Consider the following 21,252-nt stretch of genomic DNA (forward strand, 5'->3'; position numbering starts at 1 on the left):
GCACCTACAGTGGCTTGTCAGGTGGGTCTCTAATTTTTTTTCTAAAGCAAAAACAGCATCTACTAAAGTTTAATGGCAATTAATATGATTAAAAACATGGTAAGATCTGCAGATATTCTAACCCAATATTTGGACGTATGCTTAAAATTCAATACAAGGATGAGAAGATGATTCAGTGGGTAAAATACTGACCACATACAGCTGAGCACCTCGATTCAGATGTCCAGGACCCATGTAAATGACAAAAAAAAAAAAAAATTAAATAAATAAAGGCACAGTTTCACCTTTGTCAACACGTTTACTTCCACATGTAAAAAACACATTTTTTGTTCCATTATCCCTTTAATTTAAAATTTTAAAACATATCTGCTCATTGACCTCACTTGAGTTTATTTAGTCATGGTTTATTTCTGTGCTTTGCAATTATTTTAAATTCTCAGCCAAAGTATGTTAAAGAAAAGGAGAAAAGTCATAAGTGAGTGAGGGAGGGAAGAGATGCAATGAAAGGAAAGGAGAAAGGGGGAGGAAGGGAGTACAGCTTCTATCAATATCAGCACTATCTTCGCTGCATTAAAGCACCCGCCAGAATGTGGGTTAATGTAGGAAACGTTTGTATTCACCTATCGAACATCTTCTAAGAACTAAAACCAAACGTCCCTTTAAAGGAAGGATGATCCACGCCACCGCAGTCGGCAGTCGGCCGACAACCGGAACCTAAGACATTTTATTTATGTCTTTGGTGGTCTCTCGTGGAACTGTCTTCAATTCCCTGTCCTTCCGGTCCCGATCCCCTGACTGTTTTGACCGTGCAGATCTTTCCATTAGGCAGCAGAGCAGGTAGGAGGGAGCATGGCAGTGTGAGGCTGGCTTCCACGAATTTTGAACACTTCTGCTCTGGTTTATAGTTCTTAGATTATCGTGTAAACATACGCCCCACTCATGGCCTGCTGGGAATTAGAGTCCACGTGGAAACAGCTAGGACTGACGATCCATCCTAACTGCTGCAGCAGACAGACACAAAACCCTAGCAAAGCTGAGCACAGCTCCCTGCGGCGGCCGCTAACCCGCTTGGCTAAGGGTAGGGTGAACCTCTTCCAATCCACCTATCGCTGCCTCTCCTGGACTAAAGGCTTATTATGTCAGATGCAGTTTCTGAGTGAACTGATTCATTACAGGCTTACAGCTCCATCTTTCCTTCCTCGGTATTTTTTTTTCTCTTAAAGCGTGTGCATTTGTTGGTGCAAATTGAGCCCACCTTACTGCTTAAGCAAGCCAGCATGGATTACTTTGAGTCTTAAACTGTTGGTCCAGATTTTGACAATTCTGTTATGCGGGAATTGTAAGCTGCTGTTTCTTAAATTTGATGATATTCAGGTTTCTATTCATTGATTTACCCAACAATCATTTTTATTAATTCATTCATACTATATATCAATTGTTATCCCATCCCTTGTATCTTCTCATTCCTCCCTCCCTCCCCTTATCCCCTACTCCCCTCCTTTATGACTGTGACTGGGGGGACCTCCTCCCCCTGTATATGCTCACACAGTCTCAAGTCTCTTCTCGATAGCCTGCTATCCTTCCTCTGAGTACCACCACCAGGCCTCCCCATCAAGGGGACGTGGTCAAATATGGGGCACCTGAGTTTGTGTGAAAGTCAGTGTCCACTCTCAACTCAACTGTAGAGACTGTTCTGTCCATTGGTTAGATTTGGTTACAAGTTCGAAGCTTACTGCCCGTATTTTCCTTGGCTGGTGCCATAGTTTGAGCAGAACCCTTGGGCCCAGATCTGCCCATCATGTTCTTCTTGTAGATTTCTAGGACCCTCTGGATCCTTCTATTTCCCCATTCTCCCATACTTCTCTCACCTAGAGTCACAATAGGATGTCCTCCCTCTATCCCACTTTCCTGATAAGTGAAGGCTTTCATGGGACATGCCCCTTGGGCTAGTGTCCAGATATAAGTGAGTATATCCATTTGAGTCTTTCTGCTCCTGGGTTAACTCACTCATTATGATCATTTCTAGTTCAATCCATTTGTCCACAAATTTCGGGAATTCCTTGTTTTTAATAGCTGAGTAGTACCCATAGTGTAAATGTACCACAGTTTTTTTTATCCATTGTTCGACTGAGGGACACTTAGGCTGTTTCCATGTTCTGGCTATTATGAATAAGGCCGCTATGAACATGGTTGAGCATATGTCCCTGTTGTGTGTTGGAGCATCTTCTGAGTATATTCCAAGGAGTGGAATAGCTGAGTCTTGAGGAAGCATTAATCCAAGTTTTCTGAGATAGTGCCAGATAGATTTCCAAAGTGGTTGTATAAGTTTGCATTCCCGCCGCAATGAAGAAGTGTTCCTCTTTCTCCACGTCCTTGCCAGGATGTGGTGTGGCTTAAATTTTTGATCTTAGCCATTCTGATTACCCAACAATCGTTAATGGTCATTTCTTAAATAAAATATTCTGGGTGGTTTTGCTAATTATTCACTTTTTTTTGAGATTTTTATATAGAGACACGGTTTTATTACTTAAAAATAATTTCCATTTAGATGTTGATATACCTTACACATGTGACTAAGGCTGTTTCATACATTATTTTATTTCATTTCTATTTTGTTTTTGTTTTTATGAGACTACTTAGTCCTGACTATCTTGGAACTTCACTCCGTAGACTGGGTTGTGGGTTGGCTTAGGACTAACAGAGATCTGCCTGACTCTGGCTCTGCCTCCAGAGTGCTGGGATTAAAGTGTGGCCACAACATCTGGGTATTGTAATTTTTCAAGTATTCTTTTCTTAAGACAAATGAACCCTGGGACGCCTTTGTCTGGAGTGGGTGTCTAGGTGAATGTGTTCTCCTTCTGGCCACGGCCAAGGCTAACAGCCAACATGTCTCAGGTTCTCACTATGTACTCCACGTTGTGCTGCATTTTATCATTTGCTCTTCATCCTAATCAAACTAAATGGGTCTTAGCATCCCTCGGGTTAAAGGGATTAGTTTATTTGCTGAAGATTAAACATTAAGCTGGGCTTATTAGTTCACACTTATAATCCTAGCAGTAAGTAGGCTGAGGCAGGAGTAGGACAAGTCTTTATACAACCTGAAATACAGAGAGTTACTTGCCTAAATCCTGTAACTAGCAGCTAATGATTCAAATGCATGCTCTGCAGGAGATTTTTGACCTGGTCTTGACGTTGCTAACAGAAGACAAATGGTAGAGATGCCTCTTATTATTACCATGGACTTGACAGATAAATAGATCTTTGTGTTCTCACCCACTCTAGCTTCTCTATTGTGGAATATGCTAGCAACTCTGCACAAGGGGTCTAAACAGTTGAGCAAGAAGAGCCCAAGGAAATGATGACCTTCGTTCTCATAACTCATAGAACAGAAAAGTGTGTACAGCGCGGGCAAGGAATATTGGATATATCCATCTGGTCTACCCACTGCGAGAAAGCACACATTGGCTAGGAAGCATCCATCAATGACCTATCCAAGTCACTCTTAATTCTCCTTCCTTGCAAGATAATCTTTGTGGCAGAGCCCTCCATTTTATTATCTAGCCAGCCTTTCAAATAAAGTGTCTTTCTCTATCTCAATCGATCTCGATCTCTATCTATACTTTATCGGCCTGCCGTGCAACAAATAACAAGAGTACCATCCTGTAACACTGGCTGACTCCTGCTTTCTCCCACTGACCTCCATGGAACTTGACTGTGCTTTTTAGTCAACAAAATACATGAATCAACCTTATAGACTCTTATTGTTGTTGTTGTTGTTGTTATAGAAAAATAATTGGAGAGTGTAGAATTATGGCCAAGGCAAAAGAAATGGTTCCTTCCAAGGCACAGTGCTTTTATACCATTGAGATTATTAGCAGAAGATATATTTTAGGCAGGAATTTTTCCTGCAATTTGCTAGACTATGTGATATCTACAATTTTACTAGTCTGCAAAAATAAACATTGGTACAGTTTTCTGACTCGTATATATTTCAGGTCTGTCTGGGATGACTCATCTGCCTTGGCTGGCCTGTGTTGAACTGTAGACTGTGGATTGTGGTCAAACTAATTTGTATGTCTTCATTATTTAAGACCTAGTAGCTACAAGATATTTTCGTGAGAGATTGTAGTAACACAGAAGAAAAATTCAAATTATGCAAGCATATTTAAATCATCAGTGCTGTTAACTTTAGCATCCTATGACGCCTGCAAGCCACTTGGCTACACCCCATGTTTAAAAAGCGTGAGAATATGCCATATTACCAGAAAGTCATTGCCAAAGAAATAAGGTCTATAAACCAAGAGTGTCATATTGGGAAGAGAAATGAAACCTGCCACAGTGGACCCAGGAGGCCATGTTGGAAACAGCCAACACTCTTAACAAACAATATCACTTCCAGCAAATCACAGTCTGAACTTCATGCGGATAAATACCTGAGTGACATGAAAGGTAAATTGATCAATATTATCAGTGACACACACTGATACATACCATGGCACAGTACTTGAAAAGTTGGCTTCTGAGATCAGACATCTTTTAAATCTAGGCTTGACCATTGATTAGTCATGCTATGTCTAACAAGCTAATAAACCACCCTTAACTGTGGCCTTCTACAAAATGGGGAGAAACTAAAAGAAGAGATTACCTACCTTTTGTGAGAAGAATAATAGCCTTCCATAGAAGTCTACTTTCTAATTCTTGGAAACTGCCAATATGTTATTCCTTGTATCAAAATGGGCTTCGTAGAAATAATACATTTAATTCACTGATCAGATTAAAATAGTGAAGTTAATGGTGTGTGTGTCGGAGGGTGGGGTGCATGGCCATTTTGCCTGAACTAATTGGGAGGCAGAAGCAGATGATGGTTCATGAGCTGAAGCCAGTATGGCTACACAGTGAGTTGCATGCCAAACTGGCTAAGTAGCAGGATTCAGGCTCAAAAAAATGAGACTTTCCTAAGTATTACGGTCTTTAAAATTAAAATGTCCTATAACTGAAGAGAGATTCTGAGCAGAAAAGTAAGGTGTTGACTGGCAGGAGCTCAGTGTTGGGGTGTGGGATGCGAAGGCACCAAGATGCTTCCTGCGTGAGAGCATCCCCCATGAGAGGCAGAGCAGGAACTGGGATCCAGTCCTGTAACTACAAAATGCTGTTTTCTGAAAGCACAGAATCACACCTTATCCCTACACTACCCAGTTAGGAAAGACAGACCCCCCCAAGCATTAAGCTTTTGATCCAGCAAGTCCCATGCAGTACTGGACTTCAGACCTACAGAACACTGAAGCTAAGTGGGTGTTGCCTCAAGCCAAAGTTTTTGGTAATTTATTGGGCAAGCATGGATAATGGATAAATCATTTCATGGTTTTGTGCTGGCAATCTAGGCATATTAAAAACACACAGCTCTTGGTTTTGGGCCCCTGTTAACTATTCTATTGGTGTGCATAACTTTTGGCTATGTTTTTTTTTTTAATTCCAACTGACTATGGAACTTCTCAAACTCTCCTGGCATGAAAATATCATTAGCAGAAGTATTTTTTTTGGGGGGTCCCATCTAATTAGAAGCCATACCTAACAAGCAGTCGACTTTGTATGCAGGGCCTTCTGCTGCCTGGCTACCACAGTAAACAAGTTAGGAATCCAGCCCCTATAACTCCTCATTAAGTTCCACAGGTTACTGGCCATCAGTAATGGCCTCCGTCTAGCCTTGAAATGCAAATGCCGATACCTGTTGGCAACCCAGTAGGTGAGATGAAAAGCTCTTAAAGGATGCTTGTAAGCATTTAGGGTGGCAGACATCTTTACTTTCCACTCTCGTCTTTTCTGAAAATCTCTCTCTACCCATATGATCCCTGTATTTTTTTTTCTTTAGATCCCCTGTCGCACATACCTCCCATGCTGTAAAGCTTATGCAGAGAATGACTTATGAAGGCCGAAAAGATGAATTTGGAAAGTCTAGAGTTGGAGTCATTTGATCACGGGGGAAAAAAACAACAGCAATACTGAGCCTGCGGAGGCAAGTGGGAGAGGCAAGGATGCTTGCAAACTAGGTTATTCTTGCCTTTCGATAAACAGGTGCATGTCTTCTAAATGATGTGGCATTACTTTCTTCTCTAGCAGATGGGTAATTAAGGAGAAAAAAAAAACGGCAATCGACAGCCACACGTGGGGAAGAAGACTGAGCTGCTGGTGTGCTGTCAATTCTGATCCAGTATTCTGCAAGTCTGGCTTTAAATAAGAATCCCACAATCACGTGCTTTTAGAGGAAGAAAACCACCCATTATGGTGGAGTAGGGCGTCCATGCATTGTGCCAAATCCCATCACTCCACATTGAAAAGTATGGACTGTTTAGCAAATGTTTTAATTACTTTTCTGGGCCTGGGATAAAGTACCATGATCAAGACAACATAGAGGAAGAAGGGTTTGTTGGGGTTTACAGTTCCAGGAAGATGAATCCTTCACTGCAAGAGGATGTAGCAGCAGGCGTGGCTGCAGGAGTGGAAAGGCGAGAGCTTGCGCCCTCAAACCTAAGCGCAGAGCAGAGAAAGTGACCCAGAAGTAATTGAAAGTGTTTACTGTCAAAGCCCACCTCCAATGACATGCTTCCTCCAGCTAGGATGCAGGGCCTAAACATCTCCAAACAGCACTCCCAGCTGGGGACCAGGAACTTCAATACCCAAGGCTGTGGGGCCATTTCTCATCCAACCCTCTCCCCAGCAAACAGTGAGGTTTTCAGACCCTGCCTGCTGCTCCTTGTGGGAGTTAAGCATATCTCCTGATGTAGCAAACTACAACTGTGGTGAGGCTCTCCTGACACCAGGAAGGGATACTGAGGTATACTGACAATCCAGTAGCAGCCAGATCACGAAGGGGTAACGCTCACTAAAGGCTTTGTCAATTACTCTCGCCCAACTTTCTACATTTGAGCTATGGACAAACAGTTGCCATGGCAACCGTTTCAGGTACTTTATATTCTTTGCTCACTTCTGTTCCACTTTCACAGAGCATTAGTGTTTTCATGTTCAATTTGCTTTTTTTTTAACCATTTGCATCTCTTCTCACACGTGCAGCCATGCTTAGCATCCCCCGTCATCACATTGATGGTTTTTTTTTAATGGCCTAGCAGTTGGCTTTTGTTAACTATGAATTCAAATCCACCTGCTCAGAGCTCTCCTTTGATCACCAAAGTTTCCTTCAAAGTACCTGAAGAAGATGGGCCGTCTTGAGGTGCCACCGCCTAGCTCTTTGTACTCGAGAGCTGGTGAACAGGGCTGGCCTGATCTGGACAACTTTTAAGAGTGAAATTGAAAGAAGAAAAGGATGGTTGCCTAACTAGATTCCAGGAGCCCTTCCTCTAATCAAAGTCGAAGCCTCGTGGATCATTGCTCTTTCTAACGCTGGACCTGTCTGTCACTTTCATATATAAAAGTGCAACGTGCTGAGATGTGTTCCTTTCAAGGGCTTTAATATCAACTTTCCTGTGCCTTTGTGAAAAATAATTACTCATTCTTCTAATCCTTTACCTTACCAAAAAAGTTACGGTGCTCTTTGGTGCTATGATTAGAGCCCAGAAGGAGAAAAGGGCAGCCCTGTTCCTTACAGAGGGACAATGGTTTCTCCGTATGCCTGGCTCTTCTGATGGACACTGACAAGGACATCAGCTGTGTTACCTGCAGCTGTGGCACAGGCACGTGGTGGGGTCGAGTGCCCCAGGATATCAAGCACAGTTGGCATGGGCTAAGGGCAGTGCTGTGTGCTGTACTACGTTGAATCGAAGCTTTGCCCTCAGCATTTCATATGGGAAGAGAGGCACTTTAGAAAGACCAGGCAGGCCTAAGTCTCAGAAGCTAAGTGGGAAGGCTGATGGTTGTCCATAGGCCGCAGCAGTGCTGCAAGTTGTTCTGAACTGCAGCATCATTGAGGATCGCCGGGCGCATGCATACCTGCTCAAACCCAGGTGGCTGCGAGGTTGAACCCCATCCGTCCGCAGTTCAGTTTCCGGTCTAGAAGGTCTGAGTGGGGCCTGAAAATGTACATGTTGCTGCTGCTGCCCAGAGCCTTTCGTATGTTCAGGATTCCTGCTCCAGCCTGCGTTTCTCTCAAGTGGCTAATTCAAGTGAAACAATGGTCACAGATGCTTTCTAAGTTAGTCTCCAATATATTGACTGAGGGGGTGCGGTGAGGAGCATGCAGACCCTCCAAGAATACTCACCCCCACAGAAGTGGCATGGCACCATCAGGAAGTCCCAAGGACAACACGGTTTACACAAGAGGGCTGACTATGAGAAAGGAGTAGCATTTGTCAGATGAGTTCTCTGACCCAGCTTCCTGTGGAAAAATACCTAAATTCTTCAGAAAAGGTAAAGGAAGAGAGAAAATCTGCAAACTGCTTCCAGGAATCTCTCATTTGGTGGCCTCGATCAAAGTAGAATAAAAAAAGAAAGGATGCTATCCAATCTTGTATGGCATCTCCCAATCATAATGCCATCATAATCAACATCATCATCATCATGTGACCTCAGTTTCCCCTCCCTCCCCTCACCCCAGCCTCGTGCCCTCAGCATCCGATCCACTCTCCTCTGCCTCTCCTCAGAAAAGAGCAGGCCTCCCATGGACCTGCCAAACATGGCATAACAAGCTACAATAAGACCAGGCACGTACCATCACATCAAGGCTGGGCAAGGCAACCAAGTAGGAGGAAAAGGGTCTCACAAAGGAGTCAGGGCCAGGCCTGCTCCCTAGGGTTCCCACAAGACCACCAAGCTACTCAACTATAAGACATATGCAAAGGATCTAGCTCAGACCCTTACAGGCTCTTTGATCTCTGCAAATTCCCATGAGACCCAGAGTTAATTCTGTGGGCTCTATTATTGTGGTATGTCCCTGACCCCTCTGGTTCCTTTGCTCCTTTCTCCCCCACCTCCACAAGACTCTCTGAGCTCTGCCTAATGTTTGGCTATGGGACTATGCACCTGCTCCCAGCAGTTGCTGCATGAAGTCCATCACTTTGATGATGAGTCTTCTAGGCTTCAACCTCAGCACACTCTGTAGGCAGAATAAAGTGTAGGTCAAAGGTTTTATGGCTTGGTTGGTATCATAATCCCTCCACTTGAAGCCTTGCCTGGTCACAGGAGATGACTGGTTGCGGCCCGTGTCCCCCACACCTAGGACTCTTTGCTAAAGTAGCTCTGGAAGATTCATGGTGTTTCCATTGCACTAGGTTTCCACCTTATCCTCAAAATGCCACCCAATTCTAGTAATTTCTCCCTCCCTCAACCCAACCTGATTCCTCTTGTCCCTAACCCCAATTACCCCAAGTCCACCTGCAGAAAGTGTTCTATTTCCCCTTCCTGGAGAGATCCTTGAGTGCCCCCTTAAGCCCTCCTGGTTACTTAGCCTCTCTGGGTCTGTGGACTGTGGCCTAATGGCCTCTTCTCAGCTGTTAAAGGCTAAACTCACAACCCAAAGTATAACAGTTGGTGTGTTTTAAAGTCACGGAAATGCAGAGCTTTTGTGCAGAGATAGCAGCTGTGAGCGAAGGCAGGCAGTGCTCAGCTGGAGATGGAGCTGCCAAGGGTGACCTGCACAGCTATGCCTTCTGGAAGCTCAGCGTGTGTGGTGGGAGCTACAGCCTTGAATCTTACTATGACACGATGTTGTCTGAGCAATACAAGAATGCTTGGTGACTACGCAGAGTAAGCCATGCAACTCTGAGAGGGAAGTAGATTTAAAAGCATCAATAAAAGGCCACAAGACTGATTTTCGGGCATGTGCCATTTTTTTATTCACTCGACAAATGACCACTGGGCGCTACTGAATTTCAGCTTGTGCTTGTGTGGAAGATATCAGTTACAGATATTGATCTGTCTTTGAAGAACTTATAAGACACGCATTAATAAAAACAATTGTACTAAATAATTTCCATAAGAAGTATTGGTGGGTGTTCAGAGTTAGGCATAGAATCAGAAAACTAGAGGCATATTTACGTGGTGAAAGAAATTCTAGGTTGGAAAACTTTATGAGGAAAATGGGTCAGAGGATTAGGCGAGGATGATGACGTTTGAACACAATTGTGTGTCACGTGGGACATCTGGATGGCATACCAAGGTACATCTTCAATGGGAATGAACAGGACTGATGGGCATTTTTGAGTAAAGCAAATGAGAGTTGCTTAGAATTAATCTCTTGACACAAGAGAAGTGGAACCCAACTGACATCAAAGACACAGCAGGGACTGCAGGACAAGAAGGCAGGTTCATCCTGGAACTCACAGCGTGACTGCAGAGTGCTCACTTAGGTGCCTTTAGGAAGGGCCTTCCTGGGTTCCTTCTGTCTACAATCTCCTGGACACATCTCCGCTCCTCTCATGGGTGACGATTCTATCGTGAAATCAGGGTGGACCGTGAGTGAGTGCAGGCTTACTCAGGCCTATGTCATGTTCACCCTGTCTGATGACAATGCACCCGCATCTGCATCCTGCTTTGACTAAAGCCTTAGAGGCATGTGTCCTCCAGGCCTACCTCTCACTTCATAGCTTTGGCCCAGAACTCTGCAGATTGTGAGCAAGACTGAATAGACTCCTGTTGGTTCGTCCCATTGTGTGAAAGACGTGATTTCTCCTGTTTTCTAAACAGATGCATGAAAGTACTGTCCAAACAAGGGACTGCACAGGTAACACAGTGGTTAAGAGCACGGGCAGCTATCCAGGGGTCCTGGGCTACACAGGTGACGCGGTGGTTAAGAGCACTGGCGGCTGCACAGGTGGTGTAGTGGTTGAAAGCACTGGTGGCTGCACAGGTGACACAGTGGTTAAGAGCACTGCCTGCCCTGTGTCTAAAGATGGGGGCCCCCTACTGTATCATCAAGGGAAAGGCCAGGCTAGGGGTGGCTGGTCCACAGGAAGACATGTACCACTGTTGCCCTCACACAGGTTAACTCCAAAGACAAGGGTGCTCTGGCTAAGCTGGTGGAAGCTATCAGGACCAATTACAACGACAGATATGATGAGATCCGTCGCCGCTGGGGAGGCAAGGTCCTGGGTCCTAAATCTGTAGCTCGCATTGCCAAGCTGGAAAAGGCAAATGCTAAAGAACTCACTACTAAGCTGGGCTGAATGTACACTGCTAAGTTTTCTGTAGATAAATATAATCATGAAATTATCTTTAAAAAAAAAAAAAAAGAGCACTGGCAGCTATCCAGGGGTCCTGGGTTCAGTTCCAGCACTGTCACACTCCCTGGAGCTCCATTACAAGGGGATCCAATGCCTTTTTTTTTTTTTTTTTTTTGGCCTCTACAGACGCCGTATGCACACGAGTTACATACATACATGCAGCAAAACATTCATATACATGAAAATGAAAATAAATAAACACCTTAAAAGTACAATCCAAATTAAAAGATCTTGAGGAATAAACAACAACAACAACAACAACAACAAACCAACAAACAAAAACAAAAAACAAAAAGCCCAGAACAGTTATTGGATTTGCAGATAGATTAAATTCTATATTTATTATTTACTAAGTTTTAAAGAGCCATGGATATTAGCTAGCCAGTCTAAGCCTTCCATCCTACATTGATAACATGTAAGGCACTCCCTTGCAATGTAAATGAAGGCTTTAAGGGGTTGACAGAAAGATCAATTGTCCGTGATACCAAGACAATTGTTTTACTGAGTTAATCCTTGCTTTTTTGAGAATTAAACAAGCTAAAGGGATTGTTTTAAAGATCCACAGTTCTTAATAGAAAAAAATAGTTTCTAATATTTCTAATATTATTTCTGCTTTAATGCTAATTTTTATTCATGATATAGGTTAAATTCTGGGGAAATGAAATTGTTCTCAGCAAAAGGGGAAATCATTATATCCTTGGGAAATATGTCTTTTGCATACAGAGCCAGGACCCATCATCATGCGGCACGATTTGCTTCACGCACAGCTCGCAACTTCAATAGGCTTAACAGACAAAGCTCAAGGGTAGAATCACACTTAAGGTGTTCTCAAACAAGCTTTGATTAAGAAGGCTAAGAGAGATGTGTTGAAATAGGGGGGAGGGGCAGTAATTGATACAAATTAAACTAAGCTTTCAGTCAATAACGTAATTACCAGGGCAATGAGCAGTGAAAAAGAGAATATCTCTTGGTAAATATGAAGTCCAGCTGAGTTTTATGCTGCACCTCAGCACTCAGTGCTACATGTATCCAAACTGCAGACAGAGCCCCATCCTTTGTCTGCTTTGGAGGTGTTAATGCTATGAGCTGGAAATCAACCTTTTTCAAAAGTTATTTTTATTCTCAGTGTGTTTTGAATAAAATGGAGGAAGGGCAGTTGGTATAAAATAATAAAATAAAATAATAAAAATTTTAAACAAACAACAAGAATGAAAACCCCTGTTATACCACTTGTGAGTGTGTGTGTGTGTGTGTGTGTGTGTGTGTGTGTGTGTGTGTGTCTTATTATCATGGTCAGTTCAATTGAAACAAAAGTTAAATATAAACATTTTCATTCATAATACTCCCTTCACATTCCTGTGATTTTTAGTTTTTCATATTTTTCTCTGTCCACTAACATTTCCTTGCTGATTTCAACTGTACTTTAGCGTATGTGTGGTATTTTTGTTAGTTTGTGTTGTTTTCATATAGGAAATGCCTAAATCTTCCCAGCTATGGTCCTGCTGGAACATCATGAGAAGTCAATCTTCTAGGGGGAAGGTATTGTCCACTGCTCGGTGCATAAGTGCAGCAGGTAAGCAAGCCCTAGGGAAAGGCCTCATTAGATTTCAAAGCTCTCTAGGTGGAAGGCCATCACAGGAGCACTTGGTTGATGGAGAAGCTGACTCTGTTACTGATAGGAACTGGAAACCAGCCCTCAGGACCAGGAACACAGAAAGGATGCCTCCTTGACCCCTTTGTTCTTCTCCCCAGATGGCCACACTGAATAAACTGCCCATTGTTACGACCTTTTGTTTCTCTAATTTACTTATAAAGGACAGTTGGCCAAATCTATCTTTTTAGGGCTGCCTGGACCCAGGCCTAGACCCCAACAGCTGCCTAACAGTAACTACTTATGAGGAGCATGCAAGAGCTTGTAAATTTAGCAGGCTCCTTGGGCTATGGGCAAGCGGTGATTTAGATGGTTAAGGGCACAAGGATTATTCCCTGCTGCCTATCCTTGGCCTCAGGGCAACTAGAGTTCCACTGCTGTGAGAGTTCCATAAGAACAGTTTATGCAGTGTAGCCTCAGTTGGCTCTATAAGAGGGGGAGCTGGCAGCCTCCAGCCAGTGTCTCAAAACCGAGTCAAGACCCTCAAAACCGAGTCAAAACATAACATTAGTTCACCAGATGGTGTTTCTTATGAAGAATACTATAATGGAGGCATGGAATATTACTTTTTGAGACACTGGTTGGGTTTCCATTGGAAGATTCAGAAGATCCACTCTTCTTTTTGTTTGGTGATGATGGAACTATAATCCAAGAAACTTATTACAATTTTAAAGGATTTTAAACCGGAACCTCAATGGCCCAGCACCATAAGAGCAGAGGATTGGCCATCTGTGCCATGGTAGCCTGGCTGACCAGGAGCAAGTGGCAGTGGTTATGCACTGTCCCAGTGTCATATAACCCAAGGAAAGCGCCAAGAGAATTTCTACTAAATACCAATTGCTTTCTCATTGTTGTGAAGTCAAAGAACCCTAAAGTGAACATCGTAACCCTTGAGGAACCATTTGCACTCAAAAATGGGATTTTTGAATTATATGGCAATTCAAGTTTAGTTTTTTGAGGAATTGTCATTCTTCTTTCTTCAGGGTCACATCCATTTACGTTCCCACCAGATGTTCCTAGGGGTCACCTTTTTCCACAGTCTCACTATCACATTTTTCTCTTTGAAAACAGCTATTGTGACATGTGTGAGGTGTTAAGATGTGCTTGGCTTTTCATAAATGGATAATAATTGTGACATACACACACACACACAAATATACAGTTGTTCTTAGAAACTAAATGTTAAGTGAAAAGCAGCTGGCCCAGAAAGACAAATATGCACACTACCACCTACTCATGGGCCTTAGGTGGAGGAAAGAAGAGCTGGTGTCAAAAGTTAAAAACTCCATCTGAAGGATGGAAATCCTAGAGGATCAATACAGACACAGTACCATATCACAGAGCTAAATTTGCTAAGAGTTGATCTTCACTGTTCCCACCCCCGCCCCCCACCAGAGGCCTGGTGTGGTTGATACGCGCTGGTCTGTATGCTAGTGTGAATATGGTAATCTGTACACAATAAACCGATATCCAAGCTTCATGTACACCTTAGCAACATCCAGCTGTTGGCAAAGTATACTGTAATAAAGCTGTCTGCAGCAAAAATAAATAGAATAAAACATAGTAATATATTTGGAGCTATTAATATATTTGTTGAATGAACCGCTTAATGTAGACTATGATTTATAATGCTTTTTGAAGTTGCAAAGTTTTCATGTTTTACGTACTCAAACCCTTTACTTTTCATGTGAAAATACAGCTTTGTAAACACAACCGGAAGTGACTTGAGTGCAAATTATGCAGAACACTTCTAGGATGTTATTTCTCACACCCAGGTGCTCTGAGATCTATTATTTTAGATACAGTAATTGAAAAAAATGAGAACCATTTTGCTGAGCGCCAAAAAAAAAAAAAATCCTTTGGAAGATTGTTTTGTGTTGTAACCAAATTATACATCAATTAAAAGGAATTGCCATTTGATAACCTTGCTAACTTCACAAACCCACCTGCGTCAGTACGCTGCCATGAGGCAATCACACGAAAGGATGACTGGAGAATTAATTGCAGCGATGCCTGGTCCACCATAACTGTGGGGCAGAGGAGCTAAGGAGTTCCTCTGTTCCACCTGCGGTGACCGAGGTTTCCTCATGAGCTGACCGTGTTCTGTGGTTGCTGTGTAGTCATTTCCTGCATGGAACCAGAGAGGCTCACAATAACAAAAAATTACAAAAAAAAGTTTTACTCACATCACAAAGCTCTCAAGAATATTACAAGACTCGCAGGGCCCTCTTCTGAGGTTATACAGCAGTAAAGGATTGCAAGGGGAGAGGCGGCCTCATGAAAACCGGTTACTCAGGTTTCCTTCTCTGCTGCTTTTCTTGATGACTTCTAGAGCTTACCACGGGTAGCACAGCAGACATCATGTGACCCACATCTTCCAACCCAAAGTCCCACCGCGCCCATACCATCTCCCCGAGCACGTGAAGTTTCGTTTCACATTCCATACACGTGCTGTTTCTTACTCACACATAACAACATTCTACTGTAAACAGTAAGGCCCTGAACCATGTCTAGCCACGGTCTCAAATCACAAATTTTAGATAGCAACTTTCCATTAACAATAATAGAATCACCAACCACCATGCAATTCCTTCTCTCGTTGGAGCATGGCATATCAGCAACAAACTGTTAATAAATGCAATTGGTCATCCAGGAGCTCAGGGGAGCACAGAGGAGTTTCTGGAGTCCGTTTCTGCCTAAAAAGAGTGTTCCGTAAAGAAGAAAACAAAAACCTTTCATGGAAATTAAATAGTTTCATTACAAGGAGATGTGTGCAATTGTGAAGCCAATACAGCAAAGTTCCAGCTGCACAGAGCAGTGGGAAAATAAACATATAAAGGGCTTGGGATGCCTTTTTATGATGTGTCTACACCATCCTGTGAAAATAGAGAATGGGGTTGGGATTGAGAGGCAGGAGGCCCCCACCTTTTAAGGGGATGGCTGTTAGCTTAGAGGGCAGTGAACAACCATATTAACTGAGGAGTCGCGCCTTCCTCCCAGAGTTAGGATTTGACAAAAATCCTTCTTTCCTTTAAAAACTCCCTAAGACTTCTGATGAACCTTTGACAGCAACAGAGGAAGAAAAGAGGATTTTCCTAAAATAGGGCTGCAGAGGGGACAGGCACCTCCACGGCGAACATTCAGAAGGCATGCATTTCCCTCCACGTTGAACATAAATTGGATTTACAACTTCAAGATGCATTTGAAGGGCCTGGGTTTCCACATCAACCAAAGGAAAACTTCAAGATCAGGGTGCAAAACAGAAATTAGATTTTGCTTTTTATGAAGCCCTTAATTTGTGTAAATGTAAAGTTTATAGTGGGTATTTGTGTGTATATGTTCATATGGTCACTCATATACGTATGCTGCATATTTTTATCTGGGTCCATAGGGAGGTTAGAGTTTAATCCTGACCTATGGAACAAAACATACACAAAATTATGAAACATTAATTCTCTTTTGAAAAATATAAACTGAAAAACAGGATTATGAATGGTTTACTTTCTCTATACATTTTTGCATGTTCCTCATTTAATGAGCTCAAGTGTTTTTTATTATCTTTAAAATATTTAAAAATATTTTACAACACTTTTTCTCTAATCAGCTATCTTTTAAAAAAAATAGGATACTAGTTAATCATACTTATTATCCATGTTTATTATTCATGAGCCCTAAAAGGAAAAAAAATACACCAAAACCACTATCTTATAATTTTATTTCATTTGTATACTAAAAATTACCTTTTGGGGCATAGCAAGATGGCTCAGGAGGAAAATGATTGTCGCCAAGTGTGAGGACCTGAGTTCAATTCCTGAGACCCACACACACATGCACAAATAAATGGAAAAAAAAAAGAAAAGAAAAATACCTAGTTATTTGGGAAAAATTGTTATGAATATTTAAAGGATTTGAAACTCAAGCACTTAATTTGATTAAGTAGTTGACTCATTAAAGCAGTGATGCTCTCTCTCTCCTCTGCATTTGTTTCAGTCTGGGGAAACATCCTTAGTGAGGTGAGTGGGCTGGCACTAGCAATTAAAATTCCAAATACCCACTTCTTATCATCCAACAATTCACTGCTTGAAATTATTAATTGCACTATTGTTTTGATAGCAAATATGATTATTTGAAGTAGAATATGCATTATCAAAAGATGCACGAAATGGGGTTTATTAGAATTTTTAAAAGCAAGTATATTTATGTGAGAATAGCTTAAGTGGAAAAAAAGCAAAGTTTAAAATAATATGTGATCTGGGCCTAGTTATGCATATTAAGAATAATGAAATATAGAATTATAAGAACATACCTGATGTTACGTAGTTCTTAGACTTTTATCCTGAAATTAATCTCAACAAATTATTGCTAGAATTTTTTTGTTATGGAGAGGGTTAGAAGAAGGAAGAATCAGGAGAGTTGATTTCATTATGTGCTTCCTTCCAGGGACCCTTTACATGTTTAATTTCTGTCCTTTTAGCTTTGTGTTTAATCTAAAAGCTATAGACAATTAAAAACGTAAAAACAGGGCTAGAGAGATGGCTCTGCAGTTAAGAGCACTGTCTGCTCTTCCAGGTCCTGAGTTCAATTCCCAGCAACCTCTTGGTGGCTCACAAACATCTATAGTGAGATCAATGCCTTCTTCTGGCCTGCAGGTGTACCTGCAGATAGGACACACATACACGCACACACACAAATAAATAAATAAAAGACTACTTGTTGCTTTAAAATGTAAAAACAATATAATCATGGTTGAAGCTGAGGCAACTTGTAAGGCTTTAATGAGTGGATATGAATGTATATTTTCTAAGGATTTCTCTACGTTTTAAATTCTAGAGGTAAATGTATTATTGTGTAAGGACTTGTGCATGTAAACACAGATGCTTGAGAGGATTAGAAGAGAGTGCTGCATCTCTAAGAGCTGAAGATGCAGGTAGTTGTAAGCCACGAGATTTGGGGTGCTGGGAACAGAACTTGGGTTTTCTGTCAGAGCGGTATATGCTCTTACGTGCTGACCCATCTATCCACGCCTGTGAGTACATGGGTTTAATCTGCATAAGTATGTGAGCAACACATGCATGGAAAGCATTCACTAACACGCCACTCTCCGTGGAGGGTGTGTGGTGACCATCTATCATTGGATCTGTCCCCAGCTCATCTTCCATTCAAATCCTTTCCCTTTGAATTAATTTGTTGTTGTGAGGTTCTCTTTCAAGCCCAAAACAAGGCTGAACTCCGCACAGAAGGAATTATCTGGACAGATGTTCTAAGTGTTAAAAGATTATGAAAATTAATTCTTGTCTCCCCTACATTTTATTAGTGGGGACAGTTGCTTGCTTGAAAACACACGGCACATCGAATTTATGGTACACAATCCTGTGTCACAGAAAGAAGGCATCTTAGATTATATCCTTTTCAATTCGTTGGAGTATAATGGATAATAAATTACAGAGTTTAATTAAAAGCTCTTTATCAGATGGGCATTTACCCGTGACATGGTTATGCACAACTGGGGTTTCTGTAGAGGGCTGCGTTTCCACTTCTCCTCAGGATTTCACTCACGGACTTTTATAATTGCGTTTCAAATTATATTCACTTCCACAAAGCCATACTATAAACCTGTCAAACATTTATGACAATCCCTTTACCACACTCATTTTAAAATCCCTCTCTTGTGTTTGCTTTTAAAAAACTCATCATTTCCTCTTGTTTTTGAATAACAAAATGAGGAAACACTAACCACAGGGTTTAAGGGGGTTTAGAGTAGAGGGACCCGGCTTGAATCCCAGCTCCACAGTGAGAATTGCTTCCTTTTCCTGGAGACTCAGCTTCCATTCCCTGCTATAACGCATGTCTAGTAATCATCTTGAATATAGAATGGGGTGTTGTGGGTGAAATGGCTATATCCGGGCATCTGGTAAGTGGTAGGTTTGATAAAAGTTATGATATTTTAACAAAATTTTACTGAATGTCTTGAAATGGTTTTGCCCTTTGGAGTTTTGGAGCGAATATGATGCGAATAAACCATCTAATACTAAATATCTTGGGCTGAAAAAGTGGAGATTTTCACTTTATTATTAAAGTTTTGGTGTCAAAACTTACTTCCTCTCAGTCTAGGCTTCTCTGTACAGCGAAGGGTGTGGCTCCCCTCCAAGTTCACTATGGAGTTGATGTTCCCATCATTCCAAATGCTGTAATCTGAAAATGTTGTCGGATTCCGTTCCTGATTGCTGTATCACAGGAGAGAAAAAGACACTTGTGGATGAACAGGCACAAAATCCAAGGTGTCAGAAACAAATGTTTTTCTAAAGACCATGTTTGGAGACAGAAATATGATTAAAATAATCTACAAAAGGGCAATGAACCCTTTATTCATAAATAATGTTCTTCTGGAGATGGAGCGATGGCTCAGTGCTCAGTTGTTTCCTGCTCTTTGACAGAACCCATGTTTCTCCCCAGAACCCACATCAGCAGCTCAGGATCACCTGTAACTCTAGCTCTGGGGATTCTGACAACTACTTCCAGCATCCGAGGGCACTTACTCACATGTAGTGCGCGCACGCGCGTGCACACACACACACACACACACACACACACACACACACACACACGCGCGTGAGCACATGCACCAACACATACACACACATAGACATGCACATACATACACACACATGCACACATACACAAGCATACAAACACATATACACATATATCTACATGCACACACATAGACACATGCTCATACACACACCTCCACATACAAACACACATGCACATACACGCACATGCATATATATACACACATGCAGACACACACATATATACATGCATATACATATACACACACACATATATATACACATATGCACATATATCCTTACACACACACACACACACACACATATATATATACTCATACACAACAACACACATATATATACACATATGCACATATATCCTTACACACACACACACACACACACATATATATACTCATACACAACAACATACACAAACAAACAAAGTTTTAAAATGTGATTTTTCTTGATTTTCTTTTTCTTATTAGCATGTTCAGATTTCTCCTTTCCATTCACCATGGTTTGGGGAAGAAATCCAGTTAGTAACTCCAGCTCTTTAGATCTTCATGAACAAAACAAGGTTCAGTAATTGGCTAAAACCATGTCGTGTGGATGACCTGTGGCTCCAACCAGGGTCCTGAAGTCAGACGTTTGGCGCTGCTGCCATCTCAGCTGCCCAGGTGCAGGGCTGTATCTTCTTCTCTCCTCACAAGAAAGTTCATTCTGGATCTTTTTCATGCACTCAGACATTTGACCGTGAAACAAATCCCATTCACATCCCCTGTGGGGAGAGAAAAACTAGGCCAACCACAGGATACTGTTTATCAGCAACCACGGGGCCACGGCTGAGGTGGTGGCAATACTGAGACGTGGCAAAGGAGCCATCTCCCTTAAACGTTGCCACTATAGAAAGGACACGGGCCCTTGTGACATCTGGTAGAGAGATTTGGAGCCAAAGCACAGACAGTCAACGTCACTGGCACTAATTCATGCAGCCAGTGATTTATCAAAGTACGTTTGCGGGCCAAAACCCAGACTCTTAACAAAGTTGTATATTATATTGATTTCTTAAAATAACAGCAATAAAGTAAGAGTAAGGATGCCTGGTGGGATGGGCCGCCACCTGCTTTATTCCTGCTCAACAAGCATATGTTGTGTGAATCTGGTAAGTCAGCCCCTAAAACAAGGTGTCAGAAATCAAATCAGACAAGGCCTCGCGCCTTATTTATCTATTTTTTCTTTCTGCTTCTCAGCCTTGTCTTCCTAATCTCTGGTGTTTTCTCTTGAATCCCTTCTTTCCCGGTGTCATCAACACTGGATGGGTGGGTCGGAGGGTGAATGAAGACCAGACATGTTAAAATTCCACTTCCGGTGATTATGCCTTGGGTATGCGTTTTCCATCTCTCTAGCCACCCATCCTTCCTCTTCTTGTTATTTGCTTTGTAATTTCGAGTGGATCAGATTGTTCTGAAAGTAAGAACACAGGCTCTCTAGGACCCTGACACTGAAAGCCCATGGCAGCCTTTCCTATATTTGCTTTAAATGCTAAAGGTGGCTTAGTCCTGACTGTTTGCAGAAGCCTTATACATGCAAATGGCTCTTGACAGCTGGGGACCCACATCTAGCTGTGAGCACAACAGCTATTCCTTGTGTACTGTGACTGTCAGGTTAAACTCCCATTCCCAAAAGGGGCATCCCTTTGACGTAAGACGTATTATCACGCTTTGTCTGTACAATGGGCTTTGCATCTATTCCTGTTCTGCCTCTGGGATCTCTTTCCATTCTCACGTCATGAAGTTGGTAATGGATCAAACAGTGATGAAGTTAGGAAAGCACTGACTGACGAGACTGTGGGGGCCCC

This window comes from Acomys minous (genome assembly GCF_964271855.1).
Source record: "Acomys minous genome assembly, chromosome: 3".
Classification (NCBI taxonomy): domain Eukaryota; kingdom Metazoa; phylum Chordata; class Mammalia; order Rodentia; family Muridae; genus Acomys; species Acomys minous.